Source organism: Saccopteryx leptura, chromosome 2 (assembly GCF_036850995.1).
Source record: "Saccopteryx leptura isolate mSacLep1 chromosome 2, mSacLep1_pri_phased_curated, whole genome shotgun sequence".
NCBI lineage: Eukaryota > Metazoa > Chordata > Mammalia > Chiroptera > Emballonuridae > Saccopteryx > Saccopteryx leptura.
Genome location: NC_089504.1, coordinates 375,295,265 through 375,319,861, shown reverse-complemented (window position 1 = coordinate 375,319,861; position 24,597 = coordinate 375,295,265). Strand labels below are relative to the sequence as shown.

General features: G+C 39.1%; 1 protein-coding gene across 6 annotated transcripts in view; it reads right to left on the bottom strand.

Moving 5' to 3' along the window:
- Positions 1–24,597, bottom strand: part of NTM (neurotrimin) — a 1,039,948-nt gene that overhangs the window by 142,325 nt on the left and 873,026 nt on the right. The window lies entirely within an intron of this gene.

Genomic DNA, 24,597 nt, shown 5'->3' with positions numbered 1-24,597 from the left:
AGAGCCAAAATGAGAAAAAGAGGCTGCCTGGGGGGCCGCAGGCTGGATTTCCACTCTGGAGATCCGGGGCTGTTAGAAATAGACAAACTAATTTGTTCCTGGGTCTGCCGGCCATTGGCCAATTTCCTTAACTTTGGCTGCCGTTCTCCAATTTGCTTGCTCACACTCTCATGATGACTCACTCTCCTTACAGGCAGAACATCATAATGAGGGAGAATCAAGGAAAACTTAAGCTCTTCCTGGGAAGTCCCAATGAAGAGAGAACTACTTGCAACAGCTCAGTGGTCAAGTTCTGCTCCCCAAAAGGCTCCTGCTGGCGTTTCTTTCTTTTTGTCCTTAGATTTGGAATCAAGTGGGCTTCCCAAAAGCCCAGGATTTATTGATTTCAATCATCTTTTAACCATCTAAGGCAGAACACTTTAGAATTTGACTTCATTCTTCCCTTAATCTCTCATTTCTCGAGTGGGAAAAAGATTAATAGGCAAGCACGGCCATTATTCTTGATTAGGATGAATCAAGTCCAGCACAGCTGTCTGCTTCCGAGTGCCTTGAAAACAAAGCAGGGTCAACATCAGAGAATCCAAGGCCACAAGTAAAGTGAAGGCAATTGATGCTCCTGAGTCCTGTGGCCTCACTTGGGCTCCCTCCCAGCTTTCAGAAAAGCTGCTCTTGGAGAGCCGGCTTCCAAACTTCTTCCATGCCAAAGGTCTGGAGCAGGGGTCGGGAATCTTTTTGGCTGAGAGAGCCACGAATGCCACATATTTTAAAATGTAATTCCATGTGAGAGCCATACAAAGACCCATGTACATTATGCATTATCCAATAAAAATTTGGTGTTGTCCCAGAGGACAGCTGTGATTGGCTCCAGCCACCCGCAACCATGAACATGAGCGGTAGGAAATGAATAGATTGTAATACATGAGAATGTTTTATATTTTTAACGTTATTATTATTTTTTATTAAAGATTTGTCTGCGAGCCAGATGCAGCCATCAAAAGAGCCACATCTGGCTCACGAGCCATAGGTTCCTCACCCCTGGTCTGGAGCCTTCTCTGGTGACTGCGAACAGCAGATACTAACCAGATATTCTTCTTATTTTTTTTTTTAAATAACGGAGGCTTTTAAATTTATTTATTTATTTATTTATTTATTTATTTATTTATTTATTTGCTATATACAGCAACATTATCAATATCTGCCCATTTGTTTTGGAGGAGATTACCATGGCCCATTTATGAAGCTATTGGGAAGAAAGTTACTATTTGTGGTGTAACAAAATCATATGCAATGGGATAATTGGAAGGGATCAAGCTCTAATTTGGGGTATTGTTTCTCTTTAGATAAGCACAGGAAAAGCTCCTCCTGTCAATCATACATGCAAGCTCTATTTCCAAATGATGCTTTGATGAAGGAAATGTCCTCTCTTGAGAATGAAAAGGAAGAAGAGAGTATCAAAGGGTATAAGAATAGATTTGCTATCTCTTACAAAACAGTGTACATGTGTACTTGTTTTGTGTACATGCCTGTCTGTATGTATGCAGACTTATAAATATACATACACGTCCGTATTGATATGCACACCCATATTAGGGTAAAGTGTGAGTGAGAGACACAGGGAGAAAGACAGAGAGAGAATTTGACGTTTAAGCATGTAATGTCTTCCAACATCGAAGACTTGAATTTGTTTTGTCTTGTTTTCCATTGTTGTCAACAAGTTCTTCTATTTCTATAGCACTGACTAGAGAAGAGACTTTTTTGAATAAGAACTAGGAGGACAGCAGATCAGATACGATCATAAACTTGTTACACTGTACAAACAGTCTCAGCAGAAGAATCTGGTGTGCTGAGGCAGAATAACATCAGAATTCGAGCGACAGAAATTACATCAACAAAATGAAGAGCTGGAAACAGAAGGCCCAGCCACATTGTCTCATAAGAGTACTGTCCCTAAATTGCAAAAGCTGACCTGACCATGTGTAGCATAGCTTGACAGTAACATGGCACATTAATAATGCCGTGTGAATCTGGCTGAAGGTCAACTACTTTTAATTGAATGTTCTTTTTACCAGAAAACTACATGTAGCTCATTCTTCCTACCACATAATATGTGCTGGCATTATAAATCACTTAAAAACAAAACAAAAAAATGTAATGTTGAAGTTTAAGGTTGCTTGTCCTTTCCTGGTCCTTCCTTCCTGGTGGTAACAATGGAGGATGAAGAAAAGCTTCCAGTGGGATCAAAGGGCTACACCAGTATTCCTGCTGGGACAGGAGGACTGAGCATGCAAGAAACAGAACTTCTTGTTTCTGTCTTCCTGACATAAAAAGAAGCAGCTCTTTGCCCAGAGCCTATCTAACCTACTTATCTAATAGTAGGTAAAAAAAAGTATTAATAGAAAGAGCAGAGCCCCATCTGTCTGTTCATGTACCACCTGAACTCGGGAAGTCCTGAGTTCTACCCCCAGGCAATGAAGACTCCAACGAGAATGGGCTGGGGCAGAGCAGTCTTCTTTGGAAGTTGTTAGTGATCTGTAGGTCCACAGGATCAGCCCAGGCTCCCCCTTGCTTCTCCGAGAGAGCAAACGGGGAAGAGATGGAAGGAAACCTTCAGCCCTCGTAAGAAGGCAAAAGTTTTTGTGAGATTTCCTTCCTCTGTGGTTTTTTTTTTTTTTTTATATAATTTTATTTTTTTAATGGGGTGACATCAATAAATCAGGATATATATATTCAAAGATAACAAGTCCAGGTTATCTTGTCGTTCAATTATGTTGCATACCCACCACCCAAAGTCAGATTGTCCTCTGTCACCTTCTATCTTGTTTTCTTTGTGCCCCTCCCCACCCCCTATCCCTCTCCCATTCCCCCCTCCCCCCCGTAACCACCACACTCTTATAAATGTCTCTTAGTTTCACTATTATGTCCCACCTACGTATGGAATAATACAGTTCCTGTTTTTTTCTGATTTACTTATTTCGCTTCGTATCATGTTATCAAGATCCCACCATTTTGCTGTAAATGTTCCGATGTCATCATTTCTTATGGCTGAGTAGTATTCCATAGTGTATATGTGCCACATCTTCTTTATCCAGTCATCTATTGATGGGCTTTTTGGTTGTTTCCATGTCCTGGCCACTGTGAACAATGCTGCAATAAACATGGGGCTGCATGTGTCTTTACGTATCAATGTTTCTGAGTTTTTGGGATATATACCCAGTAGAGGGATTGCTGGGTCATAAGGTAGTTCTATTTTCAGTTTTTTGAGGAACCACCATACTTTCTTCCATAATGGTTGTACTACTTTACATTCCCACCAACAGTGTATGAGGGTTCCTTTTTCTCCACAGCCTCTCCAACATTTGCTGTTACCTGACTTGCTAATAACAGCTAATCGAACAGGTGTGAGGTGGTATCTCATTGCCGTTCTGATTTGCATTTCTCTAATAGCTAAAGAAGATGAGCATCTTTTCATATATCTGTTGGCCATTTGTATTTCTTCCTGGGAGAAGTGTCTATTCATATCCTCTTCCCATTTTTTTATTGGATTGTTTGTTTATTTGTTGTTGAGTTTTATGAGTTCTTTGTATATTTTGGATATTAGGCCCTTATCTGAGCTGTCGTTTGAAAAAATCATTTCCCATTTAGTTGGCTTTCTGTTTATTTTGTTATCAGTTTCTCTTGCTGAGCAAAAACTTCTTAGTCTGATGTAGTCCCATTCATTAATTTTTGCCTTCACTTCTCTTGCCATTGGAGTCAAATTCATAAAATGCTCTTTAAAACCCAGGTCCCTGAGTTGAGTACCTATGTCTTCTTCTATGTACTTAATTGTTTCAGGTCTTATGTTTAGATCTTTGATCCATTTTGAGTTAATTTTTGTACAGGGGGAGAGACTGTAGTCCAGTTTCATTCTTTTGCATGTGGCTTTCCAGTTTTCCCAGCACCATTTATTGAAGAGGCTTTCTTTTCTCCATTGTGTGTTGTTGGCCCCTTTATCAAAAATTATTTGACTATATATATGTGGTTTTATTTCTGGACTTTCTATTCTGTTCCATTGGTCTGAGTGTCTATTTTTCTGCCAATACCATGCTGTTTTGATTGTCGTGGCCCTATAATAGAGTTTGAAGTCAGGTATTGAAATGCCCCCAGCTTCATTCTTTTTCTTTAGGATTGCTTTGGCTATTCGGGGTTTTTTATAGTTCCATATAAATCTGATGATTTTTTGCTCTATTTCTTTAAAAAAATGTCATTGGAAGTTTGATGGGAATTGCATTAAATTTGTATATTGCTTTGGGTAATATAGCCATCTTGATTATATTTATTCTTCCTAGCCAAGAACAAGGTATATTCTTCCATCTAATTATATCTTTTTCGATTTCCCTTAACAATGGTTTATAGTTTTCATTATATAAGTCCTTTACATTCTTTGTTATGTTTATTCCTAAGTATTTTATTTTTTTTGTTGCAATCGTGAAGGGGATTATTCTTTTGAGTTCCTTCTCAGTTGTTTCATTGTTGGCATATAGAAAGGCTATTGACTTCTGTATGTTAATTTTGTATCCTGCGACCTTACTGTATTGGCTTATTGTTTCTAGTAGTCTTTTTGTGGATTCTTTGGGGTTTTCGATGTATAGTATCATATCATCTGCAAAAAGTGATACCTTTACTTCTTCTTTTCCGATATGGATGCCTTTTATTTCTTTGTCTTGTCTGATTGCTCTGGCTAGAACCTCTAGTACCACATTAAATAAGAGTGGAGAGAGTGGACAACCCTGTCTTGTTCCTGATTTAAGGGGGAAAGCCTTCAGTTTAGTGCCATTTAATATGATGTTAGCTGATGGTTTATCATATATGGCCTTTATCATGTTGAGATATTTTCCTTCTATACCCATTTTGTTGAGAGTCTTAAACATAAAATTGTGTTGTATTTTATCGAAAGCCTTTTCTGCGTCTATTGATAAGATCATGTGGTTTTTGTTCTTTGTTTTGTTGATATGGTGTATTACATTAACTGTTTTACGTATGTTGAACCATCCTTGAGATTCTGGGATGAATCCCACTTGATCATGATGTATTATTTTTTTAATATGTTGTTGTATTCGATTTGCTAGTATTTTGTTTAGTATTTTAGCATCTGTATTCATTAGAGATATTGGTCTGTAGTTTTCTTTTTTTGTGCCATCCTTGCCTGGTTTTGGTATGAGGGTTATGTTGGCTTCGTAAAATGTGTTTGGAAGTATTGCTTCTTCTTCAATTTTTTGGAAGACTTTGAGTAGAATAGGAACCAAGTCTTCTTTGAATGTTTGATAAAATTCGCTGGTATAGCCGTCAGGGCCTGGACTTTTATTTTTGGGGAGGTTTTTAATGGTTTTTTCTATTTCTTCTCTACTGATAGGTCTGTTTAGGCCTCTGTGGTTTTTGACAGGATATGGGACAGGAAGAATCATGGATGGATACTTTTAAATTCAGTCTTGTCAAGGTTCTCAATAAACAAAACAGACTATTTGAAATACGGAATCCCTCTCCTTCCTATTCCAGTTCAATTGTATATACAAGAGATGCCGAGATCAAATAATTTTCCACAGTAACAACATAGGTAAGAGCATTCACCAAATAACTCCTACGTAAGTGTTGCTGGCATTGCAGGATGTTACAGGGGTGAAGGCATCATATTCTAAAGTGATAATGGCTGTTATCTGGCGATGGAGAACTTGATGTTTCTTCTGACCACTGGGAAATCAGTGTCATCCTTCAGATCGGTGAGATGAAGGTGCTGTGCCTTTGCTATTGCACATTTGTTTACTAGAGAATGATTTTTAATTTCCAAGGACCCACTAAGATCTGTTATTTCTGAATCAGAGCATGGTGACTAGGATGAAAGCACCTCACAGGAGTATTTCCCCAACCCTACCCTCCAGAACTTAATATCATGTGTGGTTTCTTTCCAGAGAATGTGACATAGTCTACAAATAAAAAGAGGGTCCATGTATTTTTATAAAATTATTCTTTTCCAATAATTAACTTTTTGAGAGTTATTTTCTGAATTCAGTTTGGTCTCTTCTTGCTTCCAATGAGATCATTTAGTTTCATATACCATTAGTATTCATTTTAAAGATTTTATTTATTCATTATAGAGAGGGGAGAGAGAGAGAGAGAAGGGGGGAGGAGCAGAAAGCATCAACTCCCATATGTGCCTTGACCAGGCAAGCCCAGGGTTTTGAACCGGCAACCTCAGCGTTTCCAGGTTGACACTTTATCCACTGCACCACCACAGGTCAGGCCCATTAGTATTCATTTTAAAATACCTTAAGGAAAGTAGCTGATCACCTGGGTAAGAACTGGAGACTTTATTTTATTATTTTGTACAGGGGATCTAAAGTTTCTGGAACTTTTCAGAATTAAAGAAAATATGCCCTCCTTGGATCTTGAAAGGAACACGAAGCTTATTCTAATGACACCTGTGTTTATAAAGTTAGTAATTTCTGTTTTAGAACATTATACTAGGACAAGCACAGGCCTTTGGCTCTTTCCCTTAATGCTGATTGCAAATTTGGCTCCAGAGTCCCATATGTATGATGTCCTCTAATCTAAGTTTCTATTGGAATGAAAATTTCTTAAAAAAAAAAAAAAGGTCTTCCCGGTATTCTGTTAAAGTTTCTACCATGGTGCCAAGCACAAACTGGAAATGACTAAAGCTGCAGGAGTCAAGATTCTCAAATGCTCTGCCTGTCCACGTCACTGCCAAATGTGGCCAGTGGGACACAGTGCACTTGTCTGAAATAAGTCAGTACACCTCTCCTTGGACTCCTCTGGGCCTCCACAGAGTCATTACAAATGCATTCATTAATGCAGTCATTGAATAACCATTCCCTGAGCACTTACTATATTCCAGTCCCCAGTAACAGAGATGCAAATGGGTAAGACAGGAACATGCAGTCCAAGGGCACAGGAGCAGGTGGAGAAACTGATGAAATGGCATGTGCAATAATTACTGCGGTGAAGCTATGGGAAATGCATGAACCATGCGTGATGGGAATACAAGGTGGGACTCAGGGGCAGGGGTGGGGATGGACTGCAAAGGCAATTGCCATGTGTTTGGGCCTCACAGGGAGTGCTGGCGTTCCAAGGCTGCATAGGATAGTGCTGTAGGAAGCAGAAACAGTCTGAGCGGCTGGAGACAGCAGTAGAAAGATAATTTGGTCTTATTTTACAGGCGTTTATATGACTTACTAAAGAGTTTGGATTTTATCTCAGAGGAAACAGGAGCCATCACAGGGTTCTAAGCTGGAGAGTAACAAAATCAAATTTATGTTTTGGAAAGATAACGCCGACAGCAATATAGACTGCATATCTGAAAGTGTACTGATTAGAAGTTGTTAAGACTCCATCACCACTGTCGCCATTTTTACCACCTCATCCACCACCACTACTTTTCATTTTAGCATTACCTTACCTTCACTGAACATTTATTGTTTGTGAGCATTCACAATGCTTTAAACATACTGCCTCAATCAATCCTTGCAGCAAATCTATTTTACATATGACAGAGCAAGGTTAGGTAAAATGCCTAACATCACCCAGCTAGCGAGTAGAAGGAATAAAGTGTGAGCACAGGTGGTCTGACCCTTAACCTCATCATTGATTGAAAGACATAAAATCCTCTTTAGAAATGGCATAGGGTTCATCTAAAAGCAAAAAAGAGTAGAGTATACAAGAATTAAGGAAGGTTTGGTAGATGGAATTACACAACTTAGTAAATTAAATAAACACCAGAAAAATAGATGTGTACCATAAAGTAAAAGAAAATGTTCCAGATGGCTTTGAGGTGTCTAGCTCAGTTTACTGAATGAATGTATGTTGGTATCAATTGTTGAAATGAGAAATGCCAGTTGAAAAGAAGACTTCCCTAATAGAATACACAGTGTGCATATGCCATTCTTTTAAGCTACTAGTCAGAATCTGAATCTTCTTCTTATCTTGTGATATTTTTCTGTGTATTGATCTCTTTCTCATTTTTGAGTCAACCCTCTGTCAGTTATATGAATTCTATATCATTCAATCAATTTCTTTTTCTGTTACGTCAACCTGGATCAATCTCTGTTGATTGATATCAAGAACCCAGTTAGGTACAGAAGATAATAATAAGGACAGCTTGGAATAGGTTTAGTTCAAGTTGACTGCAGGACATACAAATTAAGATGCTCAGTAGATAACTTGTAATCATTTGGGAATTCAGAAAAGAGATGAGGCAGAGCACACCCTGGTGACTGCCCAAAGCAGTATTCCATGCTAATGTGAATAACATCACCTGGGAAAGACATGAAGGAGGGAAACTCAAAGATAGAACCCAAAACAATGCCAAAATTTCTAATAGAGCTGGTCAGAGCTGGGTGAAAGTCAGGAGAGAGTGATTTCATGAAAAATTAGAAAAGCAAGAAAATCAAGAAGAGTGGTAGCAACTATATCAATTTCAACAGAAAGAACACTAAAAAGATTCATGGGATTTGGCAATAGCTACTGGTGTCCTTAGAAGAATAGCTCACTTCATGTTTTGCAACTTATTCTGAGAACCTGAAATAAATTAAGTAACTTTAATTTATAGTTCACGTGACTGACCATATCCAAATAGTGATGAACCAAATTCATCACTTCTTTCCTCTTTTCTCTGCTTGTTTCTTTCCCTTTCTTTCTTTCCTCCTTTCTTTCTTTCTTTCCTCCTTTCTTTCTTTCTTTCTTTCTTTCTTTCTTTCTTTCTTTCTTTCTTTCTTTCTTTCTTTCTTTCTTTCTTTCTTTCTCCTTCCTTCCTTCCTTCCTTCCTTCCTTCCTTCCTTCCTTCCTTCCTTCCTTCCTTCCTTCCTTTTCTTTCTTTCTTTCTTTCTTTCTTTCTTTCTTTCTTTCTTTCTTTCTTTCTTTCTTTCTTTCTTTCTTTCTTTCTTTCTTTCCTTTCCCCTTCCTCCCTCCCTTCCTCCCTCCCTCCCTCCCTCCCTCCCTTCCTTCCTTCCTTCCTTCCTTCCTTCCTTCCTTCCTTTCTTTCTTTCTTTCTTTCTTTGAATTTTTCTTCTGAAACTCTTTCCAGGAAAGAACAAATGTTTGCCTGGGGCTGGTGACAGTAGAAGATAATGGACAGGGAACTTAATGACTGAGCCTCTCCAGTCATTAATTTTCATCTTCTAAGGATAAGTGGAATGAAGGTGGTAAAGCTGAACTATCAACTATGGTGACTATACATGTATTAGACTTACAGAAATTAGAAACTCAGGTTCTTGCATTTATGAACAGCTATAGGATACAAATTACAGAAAAGTCTAAGAGAATTGTGTTTTGTTTTTCTTCTCTGGGCTTAGAAACCCATGAGCTTGCAGTTCTGGCATTAAGAAAAGACCAGACCTACTTATTTAGGCAAAGCTATTTAGTTGTATAAAATTTCTATCACTTGTCCTTTTACTTTAAGGACTTAAACACTTTTTCCTCCATTTTCATCATTCCTTTGAAGTTGTCTGCTTTCCTTCTTGTCTAATATGTGCCTTTAATAATAATCCATCATTGTTTAGTAGCTTCCTTAAAAGTCATGTTTGACTTAGCATAACTGTCAACTTCTTTCTGCCATCGATGACCCTTGCTAATCACCTCCAACATCTCACAATTAGATTATTTCATCCACTTTAAGGACACTCTTATTCTTTTTCAGCTTTGTAGATTATGTAATAATTGATCAGACTGTGAATACATGATTCAGAGTTAATGTGAAGTACTACGCTGAATGAACTGCCCTTTTATCCAAACCCAATCACCTCCTTCCATGCCTCTTGTATACACTGAGAACTCTTAAACTGGTGCTCTGGTCTTTTAAAGAGGTTCAAAGAAGAGTATCAGATTTTCTAATAACCTACTTAAAGTGTATGACAAATAACAATACTATACTGCTCACAAAAATTAGGGGATATTTGATCACTTCATATTCATTTTAAAATATCCCCTAATTTTTGTGGGCAGTATATTGTTATCATTTCCCATTCTTAGGTGAAAAAAACAAAGCAAAGAGAGGTTAAGAAATATGTCATGGTCACACAGACAGATTTGGCCAAATGCTAAACCACTATGTTGTATTACCCCTCAATCAAAGACTTCTCCCATTCATCTTTAGCTTCCTTATTCCCCATACCAATTCTTGCTTGTGAAGAATCATTCAACACTATTTTCTCCATCATCATAGCTAATAACCTTGGGTTACTCTCACTGTTCCCTAAAATTACTATAGTAGAGCACACCAGTTTTGTTCCCTCTACAAACTATCTTACAAAATGACTTTGTACTATCTGTTCAGAAAGGCAAATCTCATCTACTTATAATATTTTAAAGTATTCACTATTCTTCCAGGTTAACCATGTGTAAAATACTTAACTGAGTGTATAAAACAAGAACCTTCAGGACTGGCACATTTACACCTTTTCAATTTTATCCTTTACTGCAATGCACCCACACTCTCCTTTCTCTCTCTCTCTCTCTCTCTCTCTCTCTCTCTCTCTCTCACACACACACACACACACACACACACAAATGCACACACAGCTTGTGCCTCCCCACACCTATCTTTAAATCATTATTGCCTGTAAGCTGGGTAGGATCTCTGTCCCATTCCCTTCTCCCCAGAATTCCCTCTTGTGCATCCATTCTACTTCCTTGATTTGGAAGACACTCAATCTTCATATAGCTAATTCCACTTAGACCTTTAAATCTAGACTCAGATCTGGAAAACTTCCCTGACTCTGCTCTACCTTGAAGCAGTTTAGTTTTGACCTCTTTTATTTCTATAGCATCTTACGACAATTGGTTGTATTAGATGTTAATAGAGGGTAGAGCTTCCTGAGAACAGCAATTTTCTTTAATCTCTGACTGTCTATACAGAATGCCTGAAACAGAGTGGGCACCCAATAAATGAATAAAAAGTGAATACATCTTAACTAATATAGTTATTTAACTGAACAACTGAAATGCCCAAGTTTTTCTTTGTTTTGAACCCTTAATCTAATTAACAAGTTGAATGTGAAATTCTTATAACCTACATTTTTCTATATTTAAAAAAATTGTGCTGTCTAAATAAAAATCTTTCCTCTCTTAGATGGCCTATGTCTGCATTAATGAAGTTTTTATTCTTTTTAATTGTATTTATTGACTTTATAAAGAGAGAGAAACAGTGATTTGTTGTTCTATCTTTTTATGTATTCATTGGTTGATTCTTGTATGTGCCCTGACCATGGATCAAAACAGAAACCTTGGCATATTGGGATGATGCTCTAACCAATGAAGCTACGTGGACAGGTGGAATTCTTATTCCTTTCATATAATTTTTAATTTTCTTTTTAGAACCCCTTTCATGTTTTTAATAGAAAAAAAATGATGTGCCTGACCAGGCAGTGGTGCAGTGGATAGAGTGTCGGACTGGAATGCAGAGGACTCAGGTTCGAAACCCCAAGGTCACCAGCTTGAGCGCAGGCTCAGCTGGTTTGAGCAAGGCTTGCCAGCTTGAGCCCAAGGTCGCTGGCTTGAGCAAGGGGTCACTCGGTCTGCTGTCACCCCGATCAGGGCACATATAAGAAAGCAATCAATGTGAAACTAAGGTGCCACAATGAAAAATTGATGCTTCTCATCTCTTTCCCTTGCTGTATGTATACCTCTATCTGTCCCTCTCTCTGTCTCTGTCACATGCAAAAAATACAATGTGTATTCCTCCACCATGCCCAATTTTTTAAGTAGCCAAATAACCCATATCCATAAATAGCACAAGTGAGCAATTGTCTAGGGCATATTTAAAACAATATTAAATTATATATAAAAACTATCTTCATCAAGTTTTTCACAATTATTTTTATTCCACTATTTCTACAATAAATTTGAGGCATCTTACAATGAAAACACAAAACAAACACATAAAGTAAGTTAAGGTCCAAGAAAAAAAAAAGAATGCCTCAAAAAGCAACCACAAGTGTCAGCATCAATTTTCATGGTAAGCTTTAAATTTCATTTTGAGCTTCCTCAAAGAAAGTATAAAATGAAAATGAATTTTAGTTATAGGGATGTTTTGATAACTAAGAAGGAATCATTGCAGCTTTTCTAGATAATAACGGGAAAATGATAACTTCCATAGCATGAAAGTTTAACCCCAAACCTTTTTTTCCCCAAACAGGTAGAGAGCATATCCACTGACACCTCAGTCAAGTAATGTGATCCTGATGATCCAAAGTTTCTTTATCTATAAGAAGACAGTGCCCCTAAAAAAGACATGGACTGAATGTATCTAAAACTTACATCATCTCTTAATATTTCATAAACATTTTAAATTCAAGAATCAACATAGATATGTACTCTATAATTTAGTTTATTATGAGTTATTCAGAAAGCCCCTTGGATTACTGCATTATTGGTTTTTATTTCTTATTATGTGTGAAGATGAATAAAATTGCTTTGGAACATTTATAATCAATAAAAAGTGTATATGGAAGCAAACAGTATCCTGGATTAAGATTTTCTATTTTAAAAGTTTTTGAATAGTTGCCTGAAGCATTTTGAAATAAACCAGAGGTTTACCTAGTAAGGGTAAGTATATTAGTTCACAGCTATTAAGGCAGAGAGCCTAATCTTCCCAGTATTTTACCCTGTGCCCCACTGGGGCTTCAACAACAAGATTTTCATTAGCTTTCGGCATTTTGTTAGTCTGCTCGGTTCATTGCTTGGGTGTGGAACTACTGAACTCAATTATGGATCCTTGTATAAAGTTTTGAGTATAAGAAGTTGCTTTTAGAAAACATCAAATGTCTTCTGAAATGATCTGAATTTTATCTGATTTGTTACAAAATATTACTGTTATTTTTAGCAACAAGATAGTGATGATAATATAAATTCATCAGATCCTGTCCCTTGTTCCACTGTGTGGCAATGTAATTGAAAAGCAATGTATTAATATTTTGGTATTTTCCAGTTGGAATTGTAAAAGGTATTAAATTGAATCATCCTGTGGCCACTAGATTGGAGTTCTACTGTTGAGCTATATTTACTTGTAAAAGGCCAACTGAATAGGAAGGAAAGAGAGTTTCTGTCCGTGGTGCTGAAAGCAAATAGTCTCCCACAGGATTTGATACTGAACAATTTTAAAGAAACCTCTTATGTTGAATCATGCATGTATTGTAATGTCTCTAATAAATCAATTACTTTTTGGCAGCAAAATGTCACAGCATTTCAAATTCTGATAATCACCTCCACTTTACTGAGCTTTAGACTGTTATAATTCACACAATCTATCATGGAATGAATCAAGGAGAAGGTTGAGTAACAAAGAAACAATAAAAAACTTCAGGCAGGTATACTTGACTAGGATTTAGAGAGGCTACAGTAGTTCACTATTCATAGAATACTAAGGAATATATAGATACAATACTCCACCTCAAGCATGATCTGGGAATAAATCTAAACCTTGGAGTCTTATTTGGAAAGTCCTTTGTAATACAGAGAGAATAATTCCTCAAATATTTATTATCTGTTAAACACAAACATATGCATGATGCTTTTTGTTACTCATATAACCCAGTTTTACACCCTTCAAATGACAAAATGTGACAATATTTTCTGCTCGTTATACTGCAACAAGGAAAGAAACTGCCTTCAACTTAAAAGTGTTTCATCTCCTACAGAGATGAAAACTCCTTCTGAAACTGATATTTTCTATGTGTTTTTCTTTCATGTGGAGGCTGAATCTATCTCTGTAACTGACCAAAATGCCAAAAACCCATCTTATTCTTTAAATGCCTACTTTTTATTACCTGGCCTTGTGCAAATACCATCACCTGTGACACCATACCTTACTACCTCTCCTACTGAAAGGGGAAGCTATGTGAGTTTCCCAAGGACAGACAAATGAGCAAGCCTTCTACCCACCACAGAGATTCTCTTATGCATACAAGAACACTTAACTGGAGGGAAAAATCTGAATATGCTTTGATCAAGCAAAGTCCTTTCATGGATTTATTCAGAGAACTTTTCTTTAGTGTCAAGCATCTATCATGGCCACACTAGATGCTGATAATACAGGGAAATACTTTTAAAATCAGGCTTCTGTCTTCAAGGGTTGCAATGAGGGCAAAGGGGACAGCCATGAGATGGATGATCACAGAACAGTGTAAGGAACACTACTGTAATGATACAAATAAAAACCTTTGAAAGTTGAAGGGGAGGAACCCAGCAACTTTCTTGAGATGGGGTAGGGTAGAGTCCGTGGAACTGTTTAGTGGTGGCTTTCTAAAAATGGTAGTTAACTTCAGTTATAAAAAATGGTGTAAGGTATACACTTTTTCAGGCTGAGAGAAAAGATGCAGAGAGTGGCAGACTCGCAATTACTAGCTTTCAGTTATATCTCCCACAACCACTTCAGACAGTATCTGTGACTCCATTCGGAAAAGCAGAAGAACCATTCTTCATCTGCCATAAGGACTATGTTCTGTAGGTTACATGTAGACAAACTCGGCAGATTTTTACCAAATTTGAGGTTCTAATGTTTATGGAGGTAGTAAAACATGATAGCAGAAAACAGGTTGTGAATATTCATGAGCAATAACAGCGTGAACCAACCTGAGTTCTGAAAGAGAGGGGCAGGGGCTGGGAATGACGTGGTGGTGGTCACTGCAGAGCAGAGAGAGGATCACAGGCTCAGGTGGAGGGGACATATGCCCTCTACCCTCACTGTCACTGAGAACCAAGTACACCCCACACCTTTAATTAAAAATCCTCCATGTATATATTCTGCACTAAATCATTCTCTAGTACCTGAGCTGGGCACTTTTATTATCTACTTTATTTGCATAGCAGTGCCTCCCAATCCCCAAACTGAATATTGCTGAACTCGCTCCAGTATGCTGCAGGGGGAATGCGAAGGTCCTTGGTCCCCTGATTCAAAGCAGTCATATCAGATACATGTGAAGTCCTGTTACCTAGAAATATTCATCTAAGGAGAAGAGAGAATTTGATTATTGTGAATTCTGCTCCACAATCCTCTTCCTGCCTCACATAACCTTCCCTCTCCAGAGCAACAATAATCTGAACACAAACAGAAGTGAAGCTTTTCAAAAAGTAATGAACTCCGAGACGTCGGAGCCCAGGCAAGCATGGCTTAAATGCAGGGCTCCAGCAGCCCAGAGAGGCTATCAATTACACAGCCCTGCCATCAAGAAAGCAGAAATAATATTTCAAAGAGTCATTGCGAGAAAGTGAAAGGAAAAGAAGAAAATGCTGCAGAAATCATACTGTTCAGAGCAAGCTGTTGCAAGAGCAACAATGAGTGGCTAAATCCTGCCAAAGGTGGCCCTCTCCACCCAGAGGGAACACAGGACACAGTGACTTCCCTTCTTTCCTCCCCTCGCCCAACCCACCGGAGTCCCTAATGTTACTATCTCAGCCCTGTTTTCGGTTAGCCCTGGGACATGTAGAAAAGTACATTCTTAATTTGATCATCCATTCACAAACATTTTTTTTTTGTCAGCTTAAAACAATACTTCACATAAGTACAGGGACTCATTAGTTTATAAAACCAGTTTACATCCATGATTTAATTTTATTCTTAAAATAACTACTTGAAGTAAGAAATGAAGTATTATTATGTCTGTTTCGCAGATGGCAGAAGCAAGGCTTGGAGAAGTTAAGTCTCTTATTCAAGGTCAGCCATGCACTAAGGGTCCAGCTGAGGGTTTAGAATGCAGGAGGCCATTACTTTTTGGTAATAAAGAATGATGTAACTAAGTCATCAATTATTTTAAAGTTTAGTAACCAGTTAAGGCTTTTTTCCAACGTATCTCTCTGCTGCAGGCAATCTAGTAAGGGCTGGGTAAGGCCAAACAGATTCATAAGAAAGGTCTAATCACAAAGAGCATAAGACACACCCTTTGACTAAAAGCACCATAAGACACGCCCTTTGTCTAAAGCAGTCTGAACTGTTATATGGTTATTTTATTTTTTAAAGGTGCAGGGATAAAGACAGGCCAATGTTTTTTTTAAAGGTTCATACCATTCAGGCTGGGATATCTTTTAAAATAAATGCTTTATCCCTGGTCAGGTAGCTTAGTTGGTTAGAGCCTTGTCTCAATATGCTGAGGTTGCAGGTTCAATCCTGGTCAGGGCACATACAAGAATCAACTAATGCCAGCATGAATAAATGGAACAAATTGATAATTTTTTCTCTCTTTCCCTCTCTCTCCTCTCCCTTCCTCTAAAAAAAAATCATTAAATAAAAAAATAAAAATAGTGGTTCATCGTACAGAAAGGCAAGGAAGTAGAAAGACCAGCAGCTCTATAGCCAGGGTGCTTCCCTGATTGCTACCATGGGCTCTTGTCACATTCCGTGAGTCTCGCTGGGTTCACTTATGAAGTAGAATTCACAATACTTGCTTTACCTACTGCATAAGCTGTTTATGATAATGGACATGGAAACTGCTACATAAAGTCAAATGCATACAACTATTCCATCTGTGACAAGAGTTTGAGTAACTGTCCTTCAGGGACAGTTCATGAGGAAGAGTCCTTTCATGAGCCTACTACACATCTGGTGAAATCAGTAAAACAACAAGAATAGTGGCAGCAATAATAATGTATATTAATATTGGTACACAGAGCTGCGGTTTAAAACTATGAAGAAAAAAAATGGAAATAGTTTAAAGCATGGAATAGGGAACAGTCAGAACAGAAGTCCCAATACCTCCTTCTCTGTGCATTCATGGTCAATCATAAACACATTACTTAACTTTCCTAATCAGATTCCTTAGTCCTAAAATGGTAATGATAAAGAAATTTAACTCATAATCTTATTTCAAAATCTAAATTAGGAATATATACAGAAGACATAACACAGTACCTGGAAACAATGTAAAGCAATTATAACAATTATTTGTGTTACTTTACCTTGCCTCGCTTTTTGCAAATTTTCTGTGTAAGGACAATTGGAGTGACATAGTGTTATTTCCCTCTCTTCTAGAAGTCTAGCATCAGACACTCCCTGACCTCATGGGGTATTATGAGGTTTAAATAATGAATTGTGATAAAGAACCTGGGGAATGTTTAGCCATTGAGCGTTACAGGATGACTGTGAGTTTCATGACTTTTTATACTAGTCCTTTGGTATTACAATCGATCTTGCCTGGTTTCCTCTTACATTGATCTGTTCAAAATGCTCTTGACACAAATGCAATTTTCTGTGGCCAAGAATCAAATTCACCGATCAAACACGGCAAAAGCGATCGAAACAAAGGGCAGAAGTTGTGCTATTTCCAGCACAAATGATCAGTTTCTAAGTTTCTGACAGCATCAAATGGAAAATCAAAATAACTTGAGACAGAACTAGCCCAAAGATCCTGGGTCCTCAACCCATTTGCTGTATTCTTATGTGACCTGAAGCCCTCCACTATGTATTATTGAGAAATTATATATCTTGTGAGTTTACATTCAGGGGAGGACTGAAAACTTGCATAGAACATGACTAGCCTTTCCTATACTGTTTCTGACTTTAATTACTGATATTTCAGGAGATTTTAATAGTCTCATTCAGCTAGAAGGCCAAAGAAATCCTAAGTAAGAGATTTCTAACCACTGAACACATTTTCCCAAGTCCTGTCTTTCAAAGACAATCTTTGCATGCCCTGGACACATTTTCTGACAATGTCTTAGGCAGAGACACATCCTTGGCTTTGCTCATAAAAGGATTAGTGTAGATTAAAACAACAACAACAAAACCAAAGAGGCAGAGAAGGTTCAAGCAAACCATCCTTGTTTTTAACTTTGTAGACATTACAGTATAAAAAAAATCACTGTAACCAGGCTGTCAATTGCTAACCCTTTACCCACATCAACTTTCTGAAAAAGAAGAACCCTAAATAGACATACATAGTATCATATATCATATCATCTCTACCCTTGCTCCAATCATAGCTGATGGGAAAAAGGGTAGTCAATTGATTCAAATTAAGAAAGTCTGACAAACTTTCCTGATAATTTGGACTTATGACACAAAAAGGCAGTCAGTTGACTATGATCTACCAAGCTATCTGAATGCACACCAAAGCAGGGCAAGGCCATGTATAAGATAAAGTTAGGGGCAAACAGAGAAATCCTAAGTAAGAGACTCAAAAGACCATAAGAGATGTGTAGAAGGAAGCACAAATAAAGAGACCATAGAGACCTGGTTGCTTGGCTCAGTGGATAGAGTGTTGGCCCAGCATGCTGATGTCTCAGGTTTGATCCCCGGTCAGTTAGGGCACACAGGAGAAGCAACCATCTGCTTTTCTTCCCCTCTCTCTTTCCCTTCTCCTCTCGCAGACAGTGGCTCAACTGCTCTATGTGTCGGCCGCAGATGGGGGTTGCCAGGTAGATCCTGATAGGGGCACATGTGGGAATCTGTCTCACTATCTCCCCTTCCCTCACTTAAATAAATAAATAGATAGATAGATAGATGATAGATAGATAGATAGATAGATAGATAGATAAAGAGACCACAGAGATCTAACAAGAGAAACTCAGAAAGGAAGTGTCAAGGGCTGGTGCTTCTTATAGGACTTACTTGTTCCTCTTATACTGGTTTCCACAGTCTTTCCCATCTCTCTAATTAACCTTCTTTTACTATTTGAGACAAATTCTGTAATCCAGTAGATTTATAACCATGACACAGATTGGGTTGGTAGAAATTGTCAGTGTGAAAATCAAAGGGTAAATAGAAGCAGTCAAAGTTCATGGAAGGACTACAAGGGTCAGCAGCAGTGACTAGATGAAAGCCAGATTGCTTGCTTGGCCTCCAGACAGTGTGCTTATGCTGGTCTGGGACAGAGTTAGCTCCCATCTGAAGAGAGGTGAAGACTATGAATTCTAGCATACAAGGAATCACGAAGAATTAGAAATGCATTCTGTTAACCCACATGCACTGAGAAAAAAATACATGACATTTAGGGAATGACTGTTGGGTCCAAAAGAGTTACATCTTCTGGGTGAAGCTGTAAATACAATATAATGAGGTGAGTATAATGGTAGACATATGCACTGCCTGAACTATTTAGAAGAAGAAGAGATATAGGAATGTAATAGGCATCTTCAAATACTGTAATTTCGATTGTAAGGTCAGGGACCATTTGTGACTCATTTTCTTATGCCCAGGACTTAATATTGTGCCTGACACACAGTAGGTACTTAAGAAATACTTGTCAAATTGAATTTTAAAATATACTGAATGTTTCTTAATATTACGTATTTCTTCTAATTCTAATCCCCCTTCACAATAAACTGATGAGTTCTTATAGTCAAGTTGTTATAAATGAGAAAACTGAAACTCAGAGATTAAATTGCAACTGTTAGTACTCAGCAATTCTGACCTATAGTTTGTAGAAATTTACATAGGTAGTAAGATTCAAAATTCATATATCTTAATTAAAAGTCAAGTACTTTTTATTACAACAAAGGATTCAACTATGCTGTGTAGTTCTAGCAGAAATAACCAAGAGGCAGACATTAGAGGGAAGCAAATTGTGTCTTAATATTAAAAAAAAATGGCTAGAGCTTTTCTAAAGGAAGTGGGACCTACCTGAACAAGTAGTTAGTTGCCCATCACTGACAGTCTTTTTTTTTTTTTTCTTCATTTTTCCGAAGCTGGAAACGGGGAGGCAGTCAGACAGACTCCCGCATGCGCCGGACCGGGATCCACCCGGCATGCCCACCAGGGGGCGATGTTCTGCCCCTCTGGGGCGTCGCTCTGTTGTATCCAGAGCCATTCTAGCGCCTGAGGCAGAGGCCACAGAGCCATTCCCAGGGCCCGGGCCATCTTTGCTCCAATGGAGCCTCGGCTGCGGGAGGGGAAGAGAGAGACAGAGAGGAAGGAGAGGGGGAGGGGTGGAGAAGCAGATGGGCGCTCCTCCTGTGTGCCCTGGCCGGGAATTGAACCTGGGACTCCTGCACGCCAGGCCAACGCTCTACCGCTGAGGCAACCGGCCAGGGCCCACTGACAGTCTTTAAATGAGTGATAGGTACTATCTACCTAAGTAGCTATTATGAAGAGATTCATTTTAGGGGAAAAATGTAAAAAGATATATGACCTGTAATTCCCATGGTCTGCAAGAGCACATCTCTCATTTTTTGGAGGCCTAAGAATGTTGGTGACAGGGAAGGGGTTGGAGAAAATGGAATAGACAGTCTCTGACAACTTGACCTTCACATATTTCCTGTGAAATATTTCCCAAGAGTGTTTTTACAGTTGCATCTGATGTGGCCACACAGGCTTAGTCGGACTTCCATGGCAGGTGAAGGTTCACATTTGGCAGGTGTCAGTGGCTGGCTTAGTTAGTTGTGTTCTCTTTATATCCCTGAGTGAGTCATGGCTCACACTTCTAACCCCTGGCTTTCCACAAGCAGCTCGGCCAGTTCCTGGAATAATTTTTTAACATTAGACTTCTGGAGATATAGGACCTATTAGGGCACAGAAAGAAAGCTGGGATAAGTTGAAGTCCAGACAGGAAGGTGGTCATAGCTCTCTGAAAACATCCATGCAGACAGCAAGATGTTTCCGTCCTGCCAGAGAAACCCCTTAAAAAACTTTCATTTTTTTTTCTCCTGTTTGTCTGTCTTTGTTAAAGATAAACAAGATATCATGATCCCTTGTGCTTCTTAACTTGAGGCTCAAGCCTCCAGGCTTAGGCTAATGACAGTGCCAGGCTAGGAAACTATTCAAGCGATGGGGAATTGAACTTGGAGATCACCCAGCTAACACGGCTGCTTAGAGATGTACACATCTCTCAGAAAAAGTTTTATAAAGTGTGTGATGGTGCTCCATCCTACAATTGACTGAGAGAGTTGACCACTCAACCACTGGCCCTTAGAGAAAAGAGAGAGGAAGAGGAAATATGAGTCAATCAGTGCCCAAATTAAGTGAAAAGCCAAAGGTGTATGCATTTAGAACTGATGGTTTAAATCCTAGAAATAATAGAGACCAAAAGGAAAGGGAGGGAATGAATTTGGCTTAGGTAATATCTGAAGTGTTGTGTGATGTCTGGTTCAACACCCCGTTTGCCTGCTCCATATTTTCCATGGCGTCGATCCAAAGACCTTCCCGGTTACAACCACTGAATCCCAGCAGGCACAGGTGTCTGTGTGTGGAACGTGGGTACAAGGAAAAGCTGCTCAGTCTTTTTGTAGTCCCCTGGTGAGACAAGCTACTTCTCAAGTCTGGGCTCCTCCCATTCCTGCAGGCGTGTTTCTCCCTGGCCTTGAGTTGACTTAAAGTTTCCCCAGGGGAGCTGGCCTGAAAATCAGTTCTAGAAGCCAAAAAAATGAGGAGAGCCAGATTAAAGTATCAGGCCAGAATTTATGCTCTGGACTTAAGGTTTAATAATGCAACAGAAAATCAATATTTAATAAAGCAAATGATGGAGAAAAACACTGCCTGGGAGATGAGGCTGCTGCCCTGTTTTCAAACGTCTCAGTCCCCGAGGAGACCGGGCTGGCAGGATGGATTGGCGACGAGGCTGACAAGAGCATCTGGAATGCAGACAACCGCAGGTCCCATTGATTCCTATTCTGTTATCTCTGGGCTTGCTGGCCATTTTTATTAAAGAACTAACACAGCATTACAATGAGAGTGATGTGAGATACCCAACAGAGCGGGGACAAATGGGCAAAGCCAGCCTTCAATTAGCAATCTGGGATTGTCTTGACCCATGTAGTAGGGCCTCTAAAGTTCACAATCTATCTGGAGAATTGTACCTCTTTTACTGCATTCCAGAAAGGTGACAAATGATTCAGCACAAGCAATGCCAAAAGCAGTGGTCTGCGCTTAGTAGGGATGCAAATTGTCAGTGATTAATGGGTCTTAACAATGCTAGTCCTGGGATGCAACGTTTCCTGGGTTCTCTCTGATTACTATGTGGGTTGCAAAGTATTTATAAGCTACAGGAGAACGAAATTGATTTAGACAGCTTAGTACGCTGTATCTTTTATAGTAATTTAAATATTTCTAGTTAGCCCTTTCTCATTGGAAATTATTCTTTACTTCGGGAACAAAATGGCTTCATCCTGTCTATTTCTCCCTGCCCTGGATATCTGGGTCATAGGTCATTTCATATTCTTTTTTTTAATTGTTTGTTGATTTTTTTTTTTTTTTTTTGTCTTTTTCTGAAGCTGGAAATTGGGAGGGAGTCAGACAGACTCCCGCATGTGCCCGACCGGGATCCACCTGGCACGCCCACCAGGGGGTGATGCTCTACCCATCCGGGGGGGGGGGTGTCGCTCTGTTGCGACCAGAGCCATTCTAGCATCTGAGGCAGAGGCCATGGAGCCATCCCCAGCGCCTGGGCAGACTTTGCTCCAGTGGAGCCTCGGCTGCGGAAGGGGAAGAGAGACAGAGAGGAAGGAGAGGGGGAGGGGTGGAGAAGCAGACGGGCGCTTCTCCTGTGTGCCCTGGCCAGGAATCGAACCCAGGACTTCCGTACGCCAGGCCGACGCTCTACCACTGAGCCAACTGGCCAGGGCCTATTTGTTGATTCTAAAGAGAGAGAGGAAGGGAGGAAGAGAGAGAGAGGGGGAAAGGGTGGAGGGGGGGAGATATATATTTATAGAGAGAAACTGATTTGTTGTTTCACTCATTTATGCATTCATTGGTTGATTCTTGTCTGTGCCCTGACCGAGGAGTGCACCTGCAACCTTGGCATGTTGGGATGATGCTATAACCTACTGAGCTACCTGAACAGGGCCATTTCATATTCTTATTTGGCTATAAGAAAATATAGCTGTTAGATATTCAACAACACCTGTCTGGCCAGGAGAGATTTATACATATCCACCTTGAAAGAGCTACTGTGCTTCCTGTTACTGAAACTACGCATGGCCACCATGTATAATACAATAGGTTATTTTGAGTTATCATGTCTTCCATTCACTTAGGGCTCCCAGTTGTCACTGGAAAGAAGCACAGACAACTAAAGCCAATATGTTGCACATAAAGTAAGAAGCATCAGGCAAGGGACGTGACAGTTTGCTGCTTGAATAGGAATGAACTCATTTGTAATGGACAGATTGACTACTTGCATTTGATTTCTAAAAAACCCAGAAAATTGAGACAGAATAGTATATTGCTCCTGATTAATTAGGAGACTTCTTCAGAAATCCTTAAACAGTAAATTATGAGGAGAATATACACTTGAGAGGGAGGCACGTCAAGACGAAATGAAAAGTAAAGAACACAGACTCCGAAAGGACGAATGAACTACGTCAGTCTTGCCTATGATTGTGCATGCCAGCCACATAAGTGATACATAGCCAGTGCTTAGTTAATTTAGATTGAATGAATGACTGAGTAAAATATGTTGAAAAGAATGGAAAAGGGGTGTGGTGCATGGGAAGCTGGGAGAGTGAAGGTCAAGCATGATTTGAAAGCTGTCCAGGGAGAAATCCCATATTGGCCACTGGTTTATCTTGTGAATTTTTCAACATGTCACTGACATTCTGTAAGCAGACAATGATGGTCCTGTCACATGTCCTGCTGCTAAAGGGCCATGAGATCTTGAGGTAGGAGGTAGGTTCCAGAAAGTATCCCTTGATGCTAGAAATAAGTCAATACAACAGTGACCCTTACCCCATCCCCCTTATTTGGGCTTCAATTCGTTTCAATACTGACAAAAAGTTTGCACAGATTGCAAAGTGTAGAGTCCTGAAATCCCAGGGCCCAAATAAATGTCGTGATCAATTCATACCCATGTATCATGAAAGAAGTTTCTGCTGCAGACTGATGAATAATGAGATCTTATCTAGCATGAGATGGGCAAGGAGTGGTTGACTCACAGCAAAATTGACATTATAGGTCCAAATGGGATTTGGGACTTCAGTGATTCAAAAAGGTTAAAAAAACTAGGTCATGTTCTCCAGAATACATTACATGGGACTTTAGCTGAGCCGCTCTCTGTTTCAATTCTGATGGGGATAGAAAGGAGAAATGCTACACGGCTGTGTCAAGAATACAACAAGCAAAATAGAGTAACAACAGACAAGGAAAACTGGGGCCATAGAGGGCTCTGGGTGAGGGCTCTGGGTGAAAACTTTCAACACTGAGAGTAATTGATATCTCTATTAAATAGCTCAGGGGTTGTTACCAGAGACGCTGTAATAATAATTTTATTTATAAAATTCTTGCTTCTTCTGAGATGCTCAGGGCACTGTACAACAGAAATAAATAAATTAAATTAAAGTATGAAATATTAGGAAAATGCAATGGAATCAACATTGTTGAGGAAATAGAGAAGCCCCCCAAAACTGAAGAAAGGAAAGGTTCACTGCAAAAAAAGCTGAATTTAGCAAGAGGATGGTTTAGAGAAAGCAGAGCAGGAGTTCAGCCTCCTGAGAACAGGGCACTGTCATGCATGGACATCCTTTTAATAGCAAACAAAGGTTCATACCTCATCATACACTTAGAAGCTTTATGACTTCTAGCAAGATTTTAATCCTTCATAGCCTCGCTTTCTTTGTCTGCAATGTAGATATATTCTTATCTGTTAACTATAATTGTGAAACTTCAATGAGATTTGTAAGTGCTGAGCCTGGTAC